Source organism: Felis catus, chromosome A3 (genome assembly GCF_018350175.1).
Source record: "Felis catus isolate Fca126 chromosome A3, F.catus_Fca126_mat1.0, whole genome shotgun sequence".
Classification (NCBI taxonomy): Eukaryota; Metazoa; Chordata; class Mammalia; order Carnivora; family Felidae; genus Felis; species Felis catus.
This window is the reverse complement of record NC_058370.1, coordinates 82,575,463-82,597,196: the sequence shown is the minus strand read 5'-3', so window position 1 is coordinate 82,597,196 and position 21,734 is coordinate 82,575,463. Positions and strand designations below refer to the sequence as shown.

General features: G+C 46.8%; 1 protein-coding gene across 6 annotated transcripts in view; it reads right to left on the bottom strand.

Moving 5' to 3' along the window:
- Positions 1-10,169, bottom strand: part of CEP68 (centrosomal protein 68) — a 30,044-nt gene extending 19,875 nt beyond the window's left edge. For 5 of the 6 annotated variants that reach the window (XM_019827291.3, XM_045054283.1, XM_006930142.5 and 2 more), the window contains exon 1: positions 10,032-10,169. The gene's annotated coding sequence lies outside the window, so the exon portion shown is untranslated. The remainder of the gene's footprint in view (positions 1-10,031) is intronic. The other variant, XM_045054285.1, reaches the window with a different exon arrangement.
- Positions 10,170-21,734: the final 11,565 nt, after the last annotated feature.

The window sequence follows — 21,734 nt, the reverse complement described above, 5'->3', positions numbered from 1 at the left end:
TAGAAGTACTATATGACCCAGTTATTCCACTTCTGGATATTTACTGAGGAAAACTGAAAACATTAATTTGAAAAGATGCATGCACCCCCATGTTTATTGCAGCATTACACGGAAACAACTTAAGTGTCCATCCACAGTGAATGGACAGAGAAGATATGGTGCATACAATGGAATATTACCAAGAATATTCAGCCATAAACAAAGAATGAGACTGTGCCATTTATGACAACATGGATGGACCTAGAGGGTATTATGCTAAGTGAAATAACTCAGAGAAAGACAAATACCGTATGTTTTCATTTATATGTGGAGTCTAAAAAACAAAACAATAACAAAAAGAAACAGACTCATAAATACAGAGAACTAGTGGCTGCCAGAGAGGCGGCAGGTGGGGGAGATGGGTGAAATAGATAAAGGGGATTAAGAAGTACAAACTTCCAGTTATAAAGTAAGTCACAGGGATGAAAAGCACAGCATAGGGAATATAGTCTATAATATTGTAATATAATCTATATACTGAAATAATGTTGTATGGTGACCATACTTATCCACTTATCGTGGTAAGCATTTTGTTAAGTATACAATTGCTGAATCACTATGTTGTACACCTAAAACTAATATGTCAACTATATTTCATCAAAAAAAAAATTAAGGACAACCTCTTTCCTCCCTCCCTCTCTCCCTTTTTTGGCCAAAGAAAACAAAGAACAAATGGTGTCTATTTCCTCAGAAGAGAACACAGGTCTGGCTTTTCCTTGGCCCCAGAACCTTCCAAAGGGGATGCAGGAGCAAACCATTTTGTCCTCTGCTTTTATATGGCCTGTAACAGCCCCAGCACCAGGTGCCCAGGAGGGTCGATACAGGTCCAAATCAGAGACCAGGCTTAAATCCACATTTTCGTCCCTGTCCCTTTGGCCTAGTGCCACTGGGGTAAGGGGCCCGGCCTGGGCCCTCCCTGGGCCAGCCCCACGACAGTTCTTTTGCTGCAGTACTCCCATCAGCAGGCAGCTCTGGCCTCTGACTGCTCTGCCGTAGGGAACAGCAAGTCAGGGCAGGCTCGGGCCTTGGCTGAGCCCAGGGTCTTCATACAGTGCCTGCTTTTGCCTGGCAGAGGAGGCAGGACCCTCTCTCGAAGCACAGAAACCACATCCCAGGCGGTGGAGCAGGTAGCGATTTATTCCTGCCAGAGAGAGAGCAAGCAGCAGCTCTTCTCCCACTAGCTCGGGTTATGATTAACTCGCACTGAGGGAAATCCAGGTGGGTGACAGCGGTAATGGCCACCAAGCATGCATGCATATGACAGTGAGAGCCCTGGGCCGGCTGGCGGGCAGGCAGGTGAGGGACAACCGGGGCGAGCACTCACGGGGGGAAGACGGAACCATCTGGGAGCTGAATGTGAAATAGGCCTGTTCCAGTAAGAGCTTCAGGGATTACAGACAGAGACTAGCTCCCCTCAGCCTAACAGTATACCCAACAACTGCCCCTGGGGGCACCGGTGGACGGGGCCAGGCCAAAAAGCTGGAAGGAGGGAACGACTCCCAGAAGATTTGGAAGGGGAACAAGGGAAGCAAAAGTGCCCAGGATTTTGGCGGTCACCTGGAATGCACTGGGCGAACCTCAAAGCTAGAACCTGGACAAAAATAGCCTTGTTTCCTCAGAGACCAGGAGAAGCAGTGAGAGCAAGAGGAGGTGCCAGGAGGAGCGGGGAAGGCGGAGGCTGAAGACTGGGGCTCATCCTGCTCAGCTTGCACACCAGGGAAACCGCGCGGGGCACAGTTATGTCTTCAGAACACCCCGCCCGGTACTGGAAAAGGGTCCTACTCTGCTGGCCTGGGCACACGAGGTTCCAGACCCATTCGGAGGTGACTCTAAAGCAGAGCACACAATTCACATTGACTCTCTTCTCACAACCGCTGCAAGGGACAGAACAATTTTTTTGACAGGTAATCTGTGGATGAAATATAAAATGCACTGCAGATATAAGTCTCCTTCTGTCCTTGTCCCCATTCCTCACTGTAACAAGCTCCTGCATGATGCAGGGCATTAAGACAGTGCCTGGCACACGGAGTGTGCTGTGGGTCAGCTGGTGCCAACAGTGTCATGGCGGGAGTGTAGGGCACAGAATCAGTGTAACAAGTCACCTTACAGGCAACAAAGGAGTCCAACAGAGAGAGAAAAAGCAGCCAATGTCTCATATAACTCAAGCAAAATATTTACTACTAGATACTCCCATAAAAACAGGTAAACAGTCTCATTAATTCTGTACATAGGTCTCTCACTGAGCTCTTGATGTACAAGCAAACACAACAATCTATTTCATCCTTCTCCCTCTTTGCATAAAAGTAGCACTGTACAGGACACCCTGTTCAGAACGCTTTCTTTCCTTTTTTTTTTTTTCCTCTAAAACACACACACACACACACACACACACAGAGTATCTTGGACATCTGTTCTCAACAATACCCAGAGAGCTTCTCTTTCTTTTACACCACTGCCCAGTACCATATTTCATGTTAAAGGTGTCACTGTCCCTTTATCTGTGAATACTGGGATTATTTCCAATCTTTCCTTATTACAACCCATGCTTCAACAAACAACTGACCAAACAGACCATCAAGGGCACACATCTCTTGCATGCATGCTAGCATGTGCACAGCAGAAACATCCAGAAGAAAAGCTGCTGAGGCGAAGGGTACCTGCACATACCTCGGCATACGTTACCAAGTGGCCCTCTAAGGCGTGGCATCAATTTATACCCCAACCAGCAGCATGCCAGAGTGAGTTTCCCACGGGAGGCAGGTCCTCTTATCTTCCCTCACAGAGGGGGAGACAGACCAAGGCTCAGAGAGATTTAAATGCAGGACCGTGTGACTCCAGAACCCAAGCTCTTTCTGAACCATCAAAGGCAACAAGTTACAAAGCAGAGAAGTACATGAAGGAGGGAAGAGAATGACAGGACAAAGAGATGAGTGACCAAGTCCTGCTGCAACATGTTCATGGAGCCACATCCTCACCTTGTGGCTAGTTAAAAAACTACACATGAAGCTGTTGACAGGCAAATTCTGTTTTCGCAACTAGAGAAATACGTGGAGACCATGAACTGGGAAAATCTAACCTGTAGCTCTCAACTTCTACTGTTGCTCCATTCCTAGAAACTCTCTCAATGGCTAGAGTCAGGCCTGATGGGTGGCTAATTCTCCCTCCACTAAAAGGGTGTGGTCTTGCAACCAGGGCTGAAATAAGATGATGCTGGGGCAAAAAAAGGGTGCAAATGATCGGTCTTTGTTTTGATGATGTAGTTTTAATTTGTCCTGTCTGGACCTCATTATTCAAAAAGAAGCTATCCATTTATTCTGGGGGGTTGGGAGTGGTGAGCTAGAATTATAAGCTACTTATAAGACACCCTAGGTAACTTTCAAGTGTACAGACAAACCTGAACTAGGTTAACACTGTCGCCAGAGGCCCTTGAGCAACCAGGTAAGATGGTCTGAGATTGAATGATTTTCATGGAAACAGTACTTCATAAAAGGCAGGTTTATTTCCTCAGTCTGGATAAACAGTCTTTTCCTAATCTTACTTATTAATCTGCCTACCAAATCATGCTCTCCCCTTGGCTCCACAAGTTATGAGGAGACAGATACATGTGAAAGAAAAGATTTCAAAGTCTGTAAGAGTCAACCGGGATAGAAATAATCAGGGAAAACTGAAAGTGATGACTGTTGGAAGCAAAGCCATTTTTAAAACATCAAACATGATGAAGTGGCCTAGAAAATGCACAAGTTTTAGATTTCTGAGCCTCAACTCCATCCACGCTTGCCAGGTGGGCAGCTGTAATACTGCATGAAGGTCCAGCCCTCATTTCTATAGCTTCGTTGCACATCATTTCTTCTAACTTTCTGGGGTGAGGACGGAGGTAGGGGTTCCACTTAGACACTTCCAATGAGAAGCAGCTTAACTCCTTTTCAAAGCACCCATTTCAAAGACCATTTCGAAATGGTCTGCTCTGGACCATGAATATGACTTGTGGTGTTGAACCAACACTGTCTCCCAGGTCAACAGCTTTACAAAACCTACTCCTTACTCTGTGGGGGGCCTCCTTGCTCAGAGATAACTTCTCTTACAGAGTTCCTGCGAGCTAGCCGGCCTCCTCCCTACCAGGGAAGAACCACAAGGTCGGAATGAGTGCCTGGAGCCCTCGGAGCATAGACAACGAACAATGAATTCAACCCTCCATCTGAAAAATCTGTACATCCCAGAACTGCCCTGTCCTTGGCCAAACCAAGAGACAAACCACATAAGCTTCAGGATATTGTAGCAACCACCTGGACTCTATTAAAATACTTCATTAGTCTCCGGCAGAGGCCATATGACCTACCAGATATATATAATTAGGAGTGATGTAGGCTTGGCATCCGCTTGCCCTACAGTAAAAATACGCTCATACGTCACATATGTGGCAACGCTAACTCTGTAAGCCTGGACATCTGACCCTTCTCATGCAGCCCTGTCACAGCTGCCAGGCCTTCCTCCCACTCACTCCCATCCAGGATGGACAAAGGAGGGCTGGGAATTAGGGGGGAGGGATGATGCCCCTCTCTTAACTAAACCATTCTGAGAGAGGAATGGTCAACCGGGGATCAATCCTCCTCCGATCAAAAAAAGACTACCTGCCAAAAAAAAAAAAAAAGACTATCTCCAGGACTCATTAAATCACAACCTCCCTCTGAGATAATCTGTATTTATACCAACTTTGCCAGGGAAGCTGTGTACAGGCAAGGCCCATCTCTATACCCAAGCACACAGCCAGCCACCTGTACCAGCCATGCAGACTACGTATTACTTGACAGAGCAAGCCCTACCAGTTTAGGGGCCAAAGGCTTCAAACTCCTTGTGTTTTCACAGGAGGCCACAGGTATAGGTGGCAAATGCCATGCACACATTGCGGCAGAATCTGGCCAGAGAACCAGACAAAGAGGCTCTTAGTACTATTGCTCTTTCCCTAAAAACATAAAACTGCCCACAAGGAACAGGGGAGGGGGCGGGGTAGGATCCAACATCCTCAGGTTGTTGGAAAGCTTCTGGGGGAACTAATTTATGGGAGAAAGAAGCTTAAAGGCAGAAGCCAATCCAGGCGTGGGAAGCACCATGTTGGGGGTAAATATATATGTGGGGGAGGCCAACAAAAGGGGCAGTCACAAGAGGCCAGGGCCTGCCTCAGAGCGGGGTGGGTGCCAGGAATGCTGTGGCTTTGAGCCACAGGTTTGAGACTGGGAGGTCAACAGCCAAGAGCAACCGCCATTCTACCTGCTCCTTCCCTGGCTGCTGAAGACCCCAAGTCCCTTAGTCCTCCACACCGACCCTGTCTTTCCCTGTGGGGCAGGTCACCCTGAGCACCGCGTCCACCTCCTTTGAAGGTTCAAGCCAAGTGAAAAGGAAGAAGAGGTTCAAAGCTATGGAGGGTAAACGTGTTTCCCGTGGCTTGGTAATGGGCTGAGGCCATCCTCAGGATGCTCGGGCACCAGCAGCCCCTTTCTTTTTCCTCCTAGGGCGACTTCCCTCTGTTCTGCTTAGAGTTAGAGACAGTCCTCCAGGGCCTGAGGAGGAGCCACTGGCTCCCTCTAAATCAATTTGGTGGGAGGGCTGTGGCCAGGCTGCTCCCCTCACTTTCTCACTCGCTCACTCACAGGCTGACTGGGACCACCAGACAGCCGTGCAGCAAGGCCAGTCTTCTAACTCACCAAGCAGGTCTTCAGAAGGCCTCAAAAGAGATGCAGCTACCACATCTACAAGGAGCTTGGCTGAGCTCCCAGCCTCCCGTCCACTGGAACGCAAGCTCTCGGGCCTCCTCCGCAAACTGTCCCCATCCAACAAAACTCAAACTACAAGGATGTGGAGGACTCAACATGTTAACAACCGTATCCTCTATTCCCACCATAGAGCAGGCAGAAAACCGGCTTTCCTGTAACAAAAATCTCTCCTGCTGTCTAAGGAAGCTGGCCCGGGCATACAGGGCTGCCGCTCCAGAGGCCACTGCTTTTACTGTCCTGGGCATTTTCTGTGAGGTAGTCAGGTCACATGTACGAAGACTGATAACAATGTCACTCACTGTACCAAAGGATCCTCTTTTGGAGAAACCACTGGAGAATTCTCTGGTCTCAGTAACAAAAACAACCGTTTCACTGAACAGCCAGTTTGTTTTCACTTCATAGGTATTGGCAAAACTGATAAAATTTTCCTCTTTGCATTGACTACTAGGAAGCTCAGGGCCAAATCTGCAATCCTCCTCAAGCAAAAAGCTTAGGACAGAAAGGCACTCACCTTTTATACTATTCTCACCCCTGAATTCCTCCTACTTTTCTTTCAACCTATCTGCCTCAGTTACTTTTATTGAAAAATCTTGTTCTACTGAAAGTACCTTGGAATGATTTCTCAAATCATTTTTTGGAACAAAATATAACAACTGTTAAAAACAGGGGTGCCTGGGTGGCTCAATCGATTGGGCATCCTCCAACTCTCGATTTTGGCTCAGGTCATGATCTCACAGTTGTGAGTTAGAGCTCAGGCTCCACAACGAGTGTGGAGCTTGCTTGAGATTCTTTGTCTCCCTCTGCCTCCTCCCCCACTTGCATGCTCTAAAATTAAAAAAAATAAAATTAGGGGCGCCTGGGTGGCTCAGTCGGTTGAGCGGCCGACTTCGGCTCAGGTCATGATCTCACGGTCCGTTGAGTTTGAGCCCCGGGTCAGGCTCTGTGCTGACAGCTCAGAGCCTGGAGCCTGTTTCAGATTCTGTGTCTCCCTCTCTCTCTGCCCCTCCCCCGCTCGCACTCTGTCTCTCTTTCAAAAATAAAGAAACCTTAAAAGAATTAAAAAAAAAAAAAAGAAAAAAAGAAAAAAAAGAAAATTAAATTAAAAATTAAAAAAGAATTGTTAAAAATAGAATAACATAATAGGAAAAAAAAGATCATAAATCCAAACCCATAAGGAAACATAATCTGTTTTTAGCAATACTTCTAAAAACCAAATGCAAGTACTTATGTTAGTACCTTTCTACAAAGTGTGGTCTACAGACGAGCAGTATGTGCATCACCTCAGAGCTTGTTGGGAATGTAGATGTTAAAGTTCCACCCCAGAGTCTTGGAATCAGAATTTGCATTTGAGCAAGATCTCCAGCGATTGGTAATGTTTCAGGAGCACCAGGTTAATCAGTAAACCTGTTTCAGCAGGCTGGAAAGGAACCACTACAGTGGCTTTGTAACCATTCACTGAGTGCTTCTCTTTTTTTGTTTTTTTAAGGCTTTATTTTTAAGTAATCTCTACACCAAATGTGGGGCTCGAACTTACAACCCCAAGATCGAGAGTTGCATGCTCTACTGACTGAGCCAACGAGGTGCCCCAGTGATTGCCTATCTTATGCCAGGTACGCTTGGGAAGGAAATTTATGATCCATGTCCTTAAAGTCTTTGCAATAGGACACTAGAAAAAGTTCACATCTGTGGCAGGTTTTTAATATAATAGCTAATTATAAGTATGTTACAGCTGGAAAGGCGTATCCAGAAAGAACCGTATTCCCTAGAAAAGATTCAAGATTCATTATGCCTACATTAAAAACAGAATCAGAGACCAGAATTCTCCTGTGATAGTTACAAGTGAAAAAGAGACAGCATTTGTCTCGATGACTCCAAACAATTTAAGAGAAATCAACACAGTTCAAGGGGACCTCCAGCTGAAAGGAAATGTACAACTTGGCCTGCTTCCTGCCCCCAGAAAGTGGTACAGGAAAACCTGGAAGTGAGGCAATAGCCCCTAGGGGTTGTATCTGCCACCTCTAGGTCTGGCAAACAGGTCTAAAGCCAATGAGAAGGCTTCTTCCACTTTTCACAGTGTTTGTGAACAACTCCAAAGACAGGAGACAGTTTCTTCATGTGAACAAAGTTCTAAGAAAAGAAGCCACCCCAAGTCCATCTCCACAAGCTCTGCCATTCTGGCTGAACCAATCATCCTGAAGATTTCCTGTTAGCCACAACAGGCCCCATCTGTTTTACTCCTCTGCTCTTACAGGACCATTCTGGGTATCAGACCACGTTAAGAGTATATCAACTACTACTGCAGTACTTGGCCAAGTTATTATCTGGCACTTCATCAATCTGTAGTGGGTGGTAAGGCTCTAAATGCATAACAGATAGTCTCCTGTGGAATACTTTTGCTATGGGGGGAAAATCACGAAAGGCTTAAGGACTTTTTAAAATCAAGCCACAGATAAGGACTAAAAGGCAGAGAGACCCTGAAGGGTGAAGTACTATATAGATACTTAATACTAGTAAATCTATTGAAGTATCTGTTTATTTTTATCCTAACAACTGCTAACTGCTCCTGAACGTTTTCTTTGAGCCATGAACTATGCTAAGCACTTTATATCAATATCTTTTTTTGTTGTTGTTGTACTATTTTTTGAGAGAGAGGGGAGAGCATGGGAACCCCGGGAGGGGCAGAGGGGAAGAGAGAATATTAAGCAGGCTCCACACTCACTGTGGAGCCCTAGGCACAGCTCGACCAAGGGCCCTGGGATCATGACCTGGGCTGAAACCAAGAGTTGGACGCTCAACCGACTGAGCCACCCAGGCACCCCTATGTCAATATCTTATTTAATCCTCAGAACCCATGGAGTAGGTGCTATTATAACTCCTATCTTACAGATAAGGAAGCTGAGGCACAGAGAAGTTAAATAATGTATCCAGAGTTAGTACCTTGGCAGATAAAGCCTGATTTGACTTAAGAGAGCCAGAAGTCAACAGCTTCCCTAACCAGTAATAATAACTGGTCCAACAAATTAAAGGAATGAAAATTTTTGTTTTGTCAACTTTTGGCTACACTGCTGTTTTTCTGTTTTCTTTTGGCTTCATCCACTGAGTGCCTTCCCTGTTCCAAGCACTGTGCTAGGAGCTGAGGAAACCACACAACTTGATGCTTGTAAAAAAAAGAGGCAATAGAAGGTAGCCTAAAGGAACAAGAGATTATTAGCTGTGGGGTGGGGAAGAGCTTTAAAAGCTTTTCAGAAGAGGTGAAACGGAGTTCTTTGCTCTTTTCAGTACTGAGTGGTCTAGAATTGACCCAGGTGATGGAGGCAACAGGATGAGAAGTGGTGACCTGTACTTCTTTTAACCAAACCCTCGGCAAACTGATCTAGTACATTTTGCCTGGCATTTTAACAACATCCTTCCCACCCTAGATCTGGGAGCTGTTAGGGTATTTATGAATACAACGTATCATCGTGCAGGCCCCACTCCCCACCCCCCGAGGAATTCCCAGTGAGGTCCAATCTGCTCCCGCACTGGCAGGTTTCCGCTCATTTTTATTACAAACAATACACCGAACCCAACCAAATAATTACAAAGGGCCTGAGCATGTGCCTCCAGGCTGCTGAGAACACTTCTAGTGATGACAGCCGAAAAGGGTGGCCTTTCTAGGCAAAAAAGCAAGACATTTTGCGCTTTCCCCTCGGCAGCCGGGGGCTGCTGCATTCACGGCACCAAGAAAGCATCATTCGTCTCCATCTTTCTCGTGGGAAGGGCCGTGAGCTAGTGACAGAGGGTCTCGGCGTTAGCCCCGACCGGGAGCAGCGCGAGCCCCTTACTCCCTGGGCCCCCGGCGAGCGCACAGGGTAAACAGCACACGCCCGGGAGAGGCCGCGAGGGAAAGTGAATTCGCCCGGGGCCAACCAGACGCGCAGCTGCTCGGACCGGAGGATACGTGGACACGCGCGCCCCCTCGGCTCGGCCTCACCGAGCTCAGGCTTTTCCAACCCGGGCCTCCGGCCGCCGCGCCCCGCACCCGCCGGGCCGCCTGCAAAATGGAGGCGAAGGCAAGAGGCGCCCCTGCCCCCCACCAGGGAGCCTTTGTGCCCTTCCCGGCGGGGGACTCGGGGCCCGGCGACGCGCCCAGCCCGGCCTCGCAGACCTGGAGCGACCGCTGGGCAGAGGGTCCGGGCGAGCGGGAGCTGCAGAACCCCGACCCCCGTGCGGGAAGCTGCCTACCTTGCCTCAAGCGCTTCGGACTCCCTGACTGGGCCTGCGGCGCCAGCAACGCGACGCTGCGGCCCCGACGCGGGGGTCCCAGGTGGAGACCGAGGCCCTCACGCCCGAGCCCGCTACGCCCGGGGCGGGACCGAGCCCCGGCCACGCCCTTCGGGGCCGCCCCTTCTCCGCGCAGAGGCATCCTTTGGCGCGTCGTGGCCAATCCCAGCCCTAAGGCTGGAGGCTCAACCAATACGCGACCTGTTCGAAAAAGAGCCCGCCCCTCGTGCCGTTCTGGCCTGTGGGAAGCCTGATCTTCGTCCAACCTTCTTCCCTCGCCTTCCGCGCTCGGGGGTCAGGTTCGCCTGTTTTGGGCGAGTCAGGTCCTGCGGGGCATGAAGTCTTGGAGGTGTGTGGAAGGGTGCCCTTTCCCAGCGTGTAGGTCGCACCCTGAGTCACGTGTTCATTCATTCATTTTTGCGCAGGGCACGCGGTTGTGTTTCTGGAGCGCCGCCTCGGGGCGGGGCGGGGCGGGGCGGGGGGGGGAGGGAGGCGGTTTCAGAGTTTTTTACTGTGCGTGTTCGCATTCGCATCTTAACACGCCGGCGTGTGACCCTGGCCCAAACGGTGCCACCGGGCACCAGCGCGCGGGGTTGGGAGGGCGGTGTCCAGGACGAGTGGATGGGGACAGCTTCAGCAGTGAGGTGGGACCTAGGCAGGCTCGGAAAGGGTGGGAAGGGTTGGATAGTGGGCCGGCAGACACTTAGAGGCTCTGGGAGCAGCCTGGTCTGATAGGAAATCGGTGATGAAGTCCGAGGGGAAGTGAGATCCTGACTGTGGAAGGCTATGATGCATCACCCCCGTCAGCAGTGAGACTTAGGAGTCTAATGACCCAGCTCTTTAGCGTCTACTGCCCAGCGGAATCCTGGAGCTTAGAGGAACTACCACCGTGGGGTAGGGAAGGGGTCACATTGTAACCCATAGACTTGTTCCTCCTTTCTGATCCTTTTGCTTCAACAGCACTTTCGGCAATATGGGTTACATTGAATGCCTCACTAATTTATAAAACAGCTCTGTAAATGTCTGAGCCTCAGCTGTGGACAGCGTAATAAATTCCTTATCACGGAACTCCTGGGCCGCAGGCAGTTTAGGACATAAAGACTTGTTGGGTTTTCCTGAACCTGCCCTGATAGCTATAGGTTTTGTCTGAACCAAGAGTCACGAACTTTTGACAGCAAAAGCAGAAACTAGCCTACAGATGGTTTTGTTTGGGCAGCACATTAATTTTATTTGCTTTTGGTTTTCAATAAAAATTTAAATCCCGCGAGCACCACTTGTGTATTAATGAACAGCCAGCCACTTCACACATTTGTTACCTGCTTGAAATCAGAAGGCATTTGCGTTTGTGACCCTTGGACTTCTCTGAATCTCCTAAGACTTCTGGGGGAGTCACCTAATCCCAGGGACTGAGACTCAGGTGTTTTCCAGCCAAGACACGTAGCTGGAAAGAGAACCGGGCCAAGTCCAAATAGGCAACCAGGTCAAGGACACCAAAATCCAAATGAAGGGAATGTGGAAAAAAATCAAGGCCAAACGAATAAGATCTCAAAAAGCCAAGTAAATTATGGGTGGAGGAATTTAAGAGAAGCAGACTATGAGCAGAAAAGTACTTAAGAATTTAGCAAAAGACCAGGATAGTCCACCCACTGTGTGTCAGGTCCGAGCTTAGGTCCCCCTACCTTCATCAAGCCTCCCCTTAATTTCAAGGAGACCTGCACTGCCCTTCCTTTGAAACTTGCAGCACTTGGTGTGTACCTTTCCTATGGCCTTTATCGTTTTCTACCCTGTATGGTTTACTCATCAATAAGAGGGGGTAGGATGGATGACTCCCAAGGTTCTTTTCAGCTCTGACATTTTGTAATGTTCTGTTGAGCATCTTTTGTTTTTGCTTGACAAGTAATCTTACCTTTGAGGAACCACCTGAAATCCCCTGAAAGGGGAAAAATGGATCATCACCTACAGATGTGGACTTGGGGGCAGATAAAATAATTCAGGAGACTGAGCTGTCGTCTTTTGAGGAGAGGATGAGTGCCTTTGTTGTTGTTGTAGGAGAGATGGTTGCAGTGGGCAGACTTAACGATGGACTCATGGAGTTCCTGTTGGCTACCCAGCATCTGAATATCCAATTTGGAGGGAGCCTCCCCTACTCTCAGTCTTGGAAGGAGTCTGGGCCTCTCCTCCCACACTAGAAGCCAACGGGTCTAGAGGAAGCCACGATAGAAACCAGAACTCTCCTTGCCTATTGGTAGCTAGAACACTGGTGCATGACCTAGAGTAGGACGAGCCAATGGTCTTGTACAAAACTGAATCTTGAGTGAATAACTATTATCACAAGAATTGAAAAACTAATGGTGGCACTAGAAGTGCAAGCATGCACCCTAACCAGAGTGCTGGAGCAGCATGGCCTTGGCTCCCTGCACCCAAGTCCACATCTGTAGCTGAGCATCCATTCTTCCTCTAACTTTCATCGTCATCCTATCTCAGTGTTGTAGCAGTAGACTAAAATTTAAAACTAACCATCACTAATATACTTTAAATACGATAATGAAAGGAGATGAAAGGACGCTAGGTAAAAAATCTACACTTGTACATGACACAGCAAGAAAAGAAACACCACTAAAGTGGTGTACCACATCATAAGGCTTCATTGACATTGATTATTTCCCTTCTCCATTACCCATTCCAGGTTCCCCTTACCTTCAAGCTGGCCAGGATTCTTTACCCGATAGGGTGAACCAAATCTTTATTCTCAAGGAGTCTGCCCTAGTGGACCTGCCTGCGTAGTGCAGTACCTTTCCATTAGCGTGTATCTCTGGCATGGAGTGATAAGGTGTCCCAGGAGATCTCCTAGGCTCTAGTCATACTCTTCCTGCCTCTCTCCCCTTGCTGGTCAGGACCAGTCACCAGCCAACACTGTACTGGCACGAGAGGACCACACCCATCTCAGCTTCGAGTCTGTAGGAACCACTGTTCTAGGCTCTGGTGTGAGTACTGCACTTAAATATCTAAACCAACTGATGTGGAGGAAAGGGAAGCACACATTTTGGAGGGGAATCATTAGGAATAATTTGAGAGGTGCCACACTTGCTTTCAGCAGCTGGTTCACTGACATCTGCCTCCTGTGGGGGAAACTGGAGCGGCCCTTGGCTCAGAGTGTGCACTTCACCCAGAAGGACAATACTATAAACTCTCAGGGTACTATCTCCCAGCTGGCATTTCAACTGATCTTTTTTTTTTAATTATATTTTTTATGTTATTAAAGTAATATGTACATATATTCTTTTTTTTTTTTTTTTTTTTTATCATGTAGTACTAGGGATGCCTGTGTGGCTCAGTCGGTTAAGCCTCCGACTCTTGGTTTTGGCTCAGGTCATGATCTCCCGGTTTGTGAGTTGGGCCCCATGTTGGGCTCTGCACTGACAGTGTGGAGCCTGCTTGGGATTCTCTTTCTCTCTCTCTCTCTCTCTGTCTCGCTGCCCTTCCCTGGCTTACTCTCTCTCTCAAAATAAATAAATAAGCTTAAAACAAAAATCATGTAGTACTAAAAGACTTGTAAGACAAAGGAGTCTATGGCCCATTCAACCCCATAATCTCTTTTATTAGAGGCTTTCATGTTCAAATTTTTACCTTTATCTTATGTTATTTACATATTTTCAAATAATGTACTGTTATTTTTGATTTATGAATATGGGATCTGATCTGCTGACTTTTTACTGTGTTTGATGAAGATTTAGCCCTATTATACCCCTTTCCTATTTTCTGTCATCCACCTTATATTTGCTATAACACAGTTTTCATAATTTAAGTCAAATATTCTTTACTAATGAGTTCTATACAACGGTATGTTTCCTTTCTCTTACAGCTTTTGTTTTTCCTGGAGCTAAAGATTTTTTTTACCTGCACAGATTTCATTGTATCTGTTCTTACTTTTTCCATTACATGTGTCATATTTCTACCAGCACTTTGTCTTAAAATGCTCACAGTCATCCAACATTTCCATTTTCCCCCAGAGATGTCCCTCCTAAGAAATCATCCTTCCTTCCTTCCTTCCTTCTGAGCTGTTGCTTGAACCTTGACCTATTACGTAGGGCTCCTACACTGTCGTCTCCCCTCAGTTGAACCACCTCTTATTTCTGGTTTAGGAGGATCCAAGACTTTTTGGAATAAACAGCAAATGGCAGCTGACATCCATATAAGATAACTGCAGAACAAAATAATAATCAAACCGTTTTAGCTAATGAAAATACAACCAAAACACAGAGGAAAACTGCAGCACAGTTCTCTTAACATGAATGAAATATCATTTAGGGAGCAAAAGGCAGCTATAAAGAATATTTAAAAATCGGGGCGCCTGGGTGGCGCAGTCGGTTAAGCGTCCGACTTCAGCCAGGTCACGATCTCACGGTCCGGGAGTTCGAGCCCTGCGTCAGGCTCTGGGCTGATGGCTCGGAGCCTGGAGCCTGTTTCCGATTCTGTGTCTCCCTCTCTCTCTGCCCCTCCCCCGTTCATGCTCTGTCTCTCTCTGTCCCCAAAATAAATAAACGTTGAAAAAAAAAATCAGATACTGAAGAGCTCAAAATAGAAAGCAGCAAAATGAGGATTGACTGAACTCAGGAAAGAAAAACACAATCTTGAGATATGAAAACTAAATTATATGATGTCTAAGGGAAAATAGGTTAGACAAAGAATTCAAAAAAGGACATTGAGGAAAGAAATTTAAACAGGAGAACCAAGAGTAAATTTGGAAAGGAAGTAAAAATATCAGAGAAAAAGTGAGAGACACAGAAGACAAAGAGCCAACATATGTATCATCAGGGTCCCCAAAGAAGAAAAACATAAGAGTAAAACAAAGCTATCATACAAGGACATTTTCTGGAAATAAAATAAGACATGAGCTTTTGAAAGGGACCAAAGGTATCAGGGCAAAAATGGACTCACTATCATTAGCCTGAGGGAAATACATACCAAAACCAAAATGAGACATCATTTCACATCCACTAGGATGGCTACAATCAAAAAGATAGGTAATAACAAGTGTTAGTGAGGATATGGAGAAATGGGAGTCCTCTTACGTTGCTGCTAGGAATGTAACATGTTACAGCCACTTTGGAAAAGTCTGGCAGCTCTTCAAAAAGTTAAACGTAGACTTCCCATATGACCCAGCAATTCTACTCCTACATATATCCCAAGATTAAAACGTGAGTTCACACAAATACCAGTACATGAATGTTCATAGCATTGTTTATAATAGTCCAAAAGTGGGAATAACTATAATGTCCATCAACCAATGAATAGATACACAAAACGTGGCCTATCCATAAAATGGAATGTTGTATGGCAATAAAAAGGAAAGAAGTACTGATACAAGCTGACACAACGTGGATGAACCTTGAAAACATAATGCTAAGTGAAAGAAACCATTCATAAAAGACCACATACTATGTGAACCCATTGATAGGACAAATCTATATGGGCAGAGAGTAGATTAATAGTCGCTTAGGCCAGAGGGAGTTGGGGGAATGGAAAGGGACCACTAAATGGGTAATGGGTTTTTTTTTTTTTTTTTTTTTTGCGCGCGGGGGGTGGGGTGATGACATGTTCTAAAATAGATTTTGACAGGGTGGCTGGATGGCTCTGTCAGCTGAGTGTTGGACTCTTGATTTTGGCTTAAGTCATGACTTCACCATTGTGAGAGTGAGCCCCGCATCAGCCTCTGCACTGAGCATGGAGCCTGCTTAAGATCCTTTCTCTCTCTCTAAAAAAATATCAATCAATCAATCAATCAATCAATAGATTTTGCTGATGGTTGCACAACTCTGTGAATGAACTAAAGATCATGAAATTGTATGCTCTAAATGAGTGAATTGTACAGAAGGTGAATTCTACCCCAGTAAAACTTTAAAAAACAAACAAAAAAACCCAAAAGCCTGAAAGGGTTTCTCACTGGCCAACTTTGGGACAATTTGTACATCAAAAGGAATAATGCTAATTGATTATAATATAATAAGTTTTTTTTTTTTTAATTTTTTTTTTCAACGTTTTTTATTTATTTTTGGGACAGAGAGAGACAGAGCATGAACGGGGGAGGGGCAGAGAGAGAGGGAGACACAGAATTGGAAACAGGCTCCAGGCTCTGAGCCATCAGCCCAGAGCCCGACGCGGGGCTCGAACTCAGGGACCACGAGATCGTGACCTGGCTGAAGTCGGACGCTTAACCGACTGCGCCACCCAGGCACCCCTATAATAAGTTTTTAAAAACATGAATTCATCATGATTCTAAAATGAAGAAACTGGGCATGAGAAAAAGAGGGAGCAAAGGAAAAGTTCATCTTTACAGAGTGACACATGTAGAAGGAATGATAGACAATCAGCATTTGCAACCCCAAATGTAGTAATTAAGCAAGTCAAGGACTACTCCTGGGTGCTAAAGGGCTGGGAGGAAGGTTGTTGGGGAACAGGATATTCACACAGACTCCCAGTACCATCCCACAGATGACTAATGACAAGAGGGAAGTTATTATGCATTTATAAAAGAGAAATCAAGCAGTCATCAAACATCACTAACAGTGGTCCTACCGGACATGTGCCACCTAAGTATTCTTTCCAGAATTGTTTAACCTAACTTCCTGCTTACAAAAACCACAGTGGATACAGGGAGGAGTTAAACACCGCCATCAGCAGGGACCCTTGGGTGGCTCAGTGGGTTAAGCGCCTGACTCTGATTTCAGCTCAGGTCGTGATCTCACAGTTCGTGCTTAGGATTCTCTCTCTCCCTCGCTCTCTGCCCCTCCCCCTCTTGCGCGCGTGCCTGTGTGTACAGACACTCTCTCTTGTCTGTCTCTCAAAATAAATAAAAGAAATCAGAACATAATCATCTGCAGAATATGGGGCGTTCTACAAAACAATTGGCCTGAACTCTCCAAAAATGTCAACAGTGTGAAAAACCAGAAACAGATGGTATTGGGAAGAACTGTTTTAGATGAAAAGGGACCAAATAGATATAGATAAAACAATCAAAAACTACATGGGGACCTCGACTGGATACTGGAGCAGAAAAAAAAAAAGAGCTATAAAAGATACTTTGGGAAATTTGGGGAGAGGTACAGTGTGGTTATGTTATGGTTATGGAGGAAAATGTCCTCATTCTTAGATGCATGCTGAAGTAACTTGAGGTGAAATGTCTCGATACCTGTAACTTATTTTTGACACTTTTACCAAAAAAAGTATGTATGTGTGTGTATGTATGTATACATGATATACACACAGATATATCCATATCTACAGTTGACCTTTGAACAGGTTTGAACTTCATGCATCTGTTTATACACATAGACTTTTTTCGATACAGTACAGTACTGTAAATATGTTTTCTCTTATGATTTTCTTAAATAACATACTCTTTTCTCTAGCTTACTTTAAGAATACTGTATAAAATATATATAACATACAAAATATGTGTTAATCGACTGTTTCTGTTATCCTTAAGGCTTCTGATCAACAGTAGGCTATTAGTTAAGTTTCGGGGGAGTCAAAGTTATGCATGGAGGCGCACCTGGCTGGCTCAGTTGGAAGAGCATGCAACTTCTGATCTTGGGGGTATAAGTTCGAGCCCCATGTTGGGTGTAGGGCTTCCTTAAAATCAAGAAAAAAAAGTTAAACATGGCTTTTCAACCGTGGGGCGGGGCTGGGGGGGGGGGTGGCGTCCCTAAGCCCGTATATCTGTATCTGTAGCTATGGCTTCATAAAGGGGAGGGGGAGCAAATGGGGCAAAATGTTAATATTCCATGAATCTGTGGTTTCCAGCCTCTGAGATGGCACTCAGTGAACCCCGCCCTTCCCTCCTACAATTCATACCCTTGTGTAATCCTTTTCCCTTGAGTATGAGCTAGATAGATTTAGTGATTGGCTTCTAGCAAACAGCATGTGGCAGAGATGATGGGATGTCACTTGTGGGGCGTCTGTCTTGGACATTCTGTCTCCCTCGCTAACTGACTCAGATGCAAGTTGGCTGCTGTGACCTTCCCCACGGAGAGGAGGGTCGTGTGACAAGGAACTGAGGGAGGCTCCAAGCCAATAGCCAGTGAGGAATGGAGACCTTCTGTCTAACAGCCTGTGAGGCACTGCATCCCGCCGCCCACCAAGGGAGCTAGCTTAGAAGTAGATGTTCCCCAAGACCTGCCTCCACGTGAGACCCCAATCTCGTGAACACCCAGACTGCAGCTCGGTGGGAGGCCCTGAGGCAGCAGGGCCTGCATTCCTGAGCCACAGAAGCTGTGGCACAATAAGTGTTTGTCCCTCGAACCTGCTGTGTTTTGGAGTCCTTGGTTTCACGGCAGCTGATGACTAGTTCACTAAATAAAGGGTATATCCCTGTCCCCTTTCATAGTTCCTGGAGATTTGCAGTTTTTCTCACCATGGGGAAAGTTTGGCTTGCATGCTCTGTTGGCACCAAGGCCACTGTATCCTTTCTAAATGCTGCCACTGTTGACATTTGATGATGCTACAATTATTCCTCAACTGATTCTGAGTGTCTGATTCAGTAGCAGGGTCTTGATGTTGCCAAATTCCAGCTTCCCGGGTGCGGGGCAGAAAGTACCCCACGCTGTCAGCTTTCACAGCGGGTACTGTGACCTGTCTTCTCCCAAAGCTCAGGCAACAGGGGCGTCCCTTCAGACCAGGAGGTTATTCAGATGCTGGGTAGGCCAGAGAAAAAGAAGAGGAGGGGAGGGGGCAGGGGAGATAAAGGAGAAAGGAAAAGAAAAAGGATGGTAGGAAGAGAGGGAAGAGACAGAGCAAACATCTCCTACACTTTCTTCTCTACTCCCCAACTGTCTGGAAAGTTCACCTGCTATAGGAGAAAGAACATCTACAGAGGTCCCAGTGCCCGAATTTAAATCCATGGGTACTCACTAAGGTAACTCTATCTCCGTCTCCACTTTGCCTCTCCTGCTGTCTCAACTCCCTCTGACTATAACTCCTTGTGTTACAGAACCAGGCTGGAATGCTGGTGGAAAAACCAAGCGTCACTCGGAGATCTTGGTGGGTCAGAGATGTATTTAACGTTGGCGGGCTCAGAGGAGACGGTTTCTCCAAAGATCTGAGCTCCGAATGAAGGGGGGAAGGGTAATTTGTAGTTGTCAGCTTCCATATCTGTGGCGGGTTTTCGTGCGCAGGGCAAACAGGGCAAGAAGAACCCAGAAGAAGGGTCTCCAAGCTAGAGACCAGGGCTTGTTTTAGTCCCCTCGGCCATCTTTGAAAGCGCAGTACTTTGTTCATTTCTCCAACACTTGAAGCCCCCAGAGAGATGATCTGAGTGGTTGGCCACCATGTAATAGAGGGTGTTCTGGCTGGCTAGCACATTCACTCCAAGCTACTGAGAGGGTCCAGATTGGCCACTAGCTCAGATGCCTTTGTGACTGGGTTCCCACCAGTGGGTTCCCTTCAGTGGAAGGGAAATGTGGGCTCTCTCCACATTTGCCTTTGAGATGGTACCAGACAGAAAAACTTCTGCAAAGAAGCCCCTAAATTAGGGCCTTTGGCAGGCATTTTGAGGCTCCCAGAAGGGGACAGTGTAGAGAGGAACATGGCTTGGCCTATACACTCCCATCTCATTGACAGGAATGACATGTGCAGAGGAAGCTGGCTCAGGGCAACAACAACAAGGTTGGTTTGGGACATGAAGTGAAAGGAGGCGTGCTTTTCTCCATCGGCTGGAGATATGGAGGTGAGGTTCAGAAGGCAGGGCAGGAGATGAACATGGGATCATTGGTCATAGGGCCAAGAAAATTAAAGCTACAGGCAGGAGAGAGATTTCTATAGGCATTCAGACACTATAAAACTGGAAAAGCCAAGTGCAGTCGCTGTGATAATATCTGTTCTTTCAACCATCTTCACCAAAACTTCAGAAATTTGCATCTGGAATAAATGAGTGGGTGAATGGGTTGATGCCCAGACTACGTCAGCATCTCTGTGAAGCCCACAGACTCCATGTCTAATATTCACACTTCTGACACTGCTTGCTCCAGCTTCTCAAGGTAAGATAATTTTTTAAGATACTAATGTGGGATTCCCCCCCCCCCCCCCCCCCCCCCCCCGCTATTTTTCTCCCTTCCTCCTCAAGCAGATGGTGGGCTTTGTATTTACTTTCCTCCAAGGAGATTTGTGGGAGCTGAAAGAAGTTGCCTACAAATCACTTCCCTTCCTGGCTTTGTTTTCAAAAGCCTAAACCCCCGGAGGTGATTCAGTGACCGGAGGAGGAGACAGGGAATGGCTCTGAGGGAGACCTGCGAGGGCAGGCATTGGTGAACTTTCACCAGGCAAGGGATCCTCAGGCTGGGGGAGGGGTCCAGGGCTGGGTGCCCTGCTCCTGGACAATACCTCGGGAGGTGGCCAGATCTTGGAAAGGAACAGCAAGGAATGGCCCCACCAAATATCCATGTGTCCCCAAGGGTAGCATGTAAGCTAGGGAGATATTAGACCTGAGGGAACCAGGCAAACTGAGATAGTGGGGGCCTCCACAGTGACAAAGGATGACCCATGCTGCAGGGGCTTCCAAGGATCTCCCCAGGATGGCCTGGGGCACAATTTCCTATTAGTTTAGAGTTGAAAAGGACTATTTTTTTTTTATTTAAAAAAAAAATTTTTTTTTCAAAGGTTTATTTATTTTTGAGACAGAGAGAGACAGCATGAAGGGGGGAGGGGCAGAGAGAGAAGGAGACACAGAATGGGAAGCAGGCTCCAGGCTCCGAGCCATCAGCCCAGAGCCTGACGCGGGGCTCAAACTCACGGACTGCAAGATCGTGACCTGAGCTGAAGTCGGACGCTTAACCGACTGCGCCACCCAGGCACCCCTGAAAAGGACTATTTTTTAAAGTTTATTTATTTTTGAGGGAGAAGAGAGAGCATGTGAGTGAGCATGGGGGAGGGACCGAGGGGGAGATGGGGGAGAGAGAGAGAGAGAGCGCGCAAGAGAGAATCCCAAGTGGGCTCCACACTGTCAGCGTCGAGCCCATGGCGGGGCTTGAACCCATGAACCTCAAGATCACGACCTTAGCCAACCAAGAGTTGGATGCTTAACCAACTGAGCCCCCCAGGCCCTGAAATGAACTAATTTAGACAGTTGGTTCCCTAATGGAGTTTTAAAAAAGTTGTAGAGGATGAATATACCACAACAATAATACTGCCCCTGATGTGAGAAACAAAGGCAAAAGGAAATGGCAGATAGAACTAAATTTCCTTACAACCTGCAGCTCATTGACAAATACTTGAGTAAAACATTTCTCTAGGAACTGCCTACTGTCTTTTTTTTTTTTTTGAGACAGAGAGTGAACGGGGGAGGGGCAGAGGGAGAGGGAGACACAGAATCTGAAACAGGCTCCAGGCTCTGAGCTGTCAGCACAGAGCTCGAACTCACAGACCGCGAGATTGTGACCTGAGCTAAAGTTGGACGCTCAACCGACTGAGGCACCCAGGCGCCCCATCTACTATCTTGATGTTAATGCTTTGCTAGGGAGAAAACAATCTTAGCTTGACAGTAGCTAGCCCTCCTGTATCCTGTGAGTCTTCTTTAGCATATGAAAAGCTCACTGGAAACTTCCCCCTGGACTTTATCTCCCCCAACTCCATAGTGTACAACCAGTCTCTCCTCATGATCCTGGGGCAGCT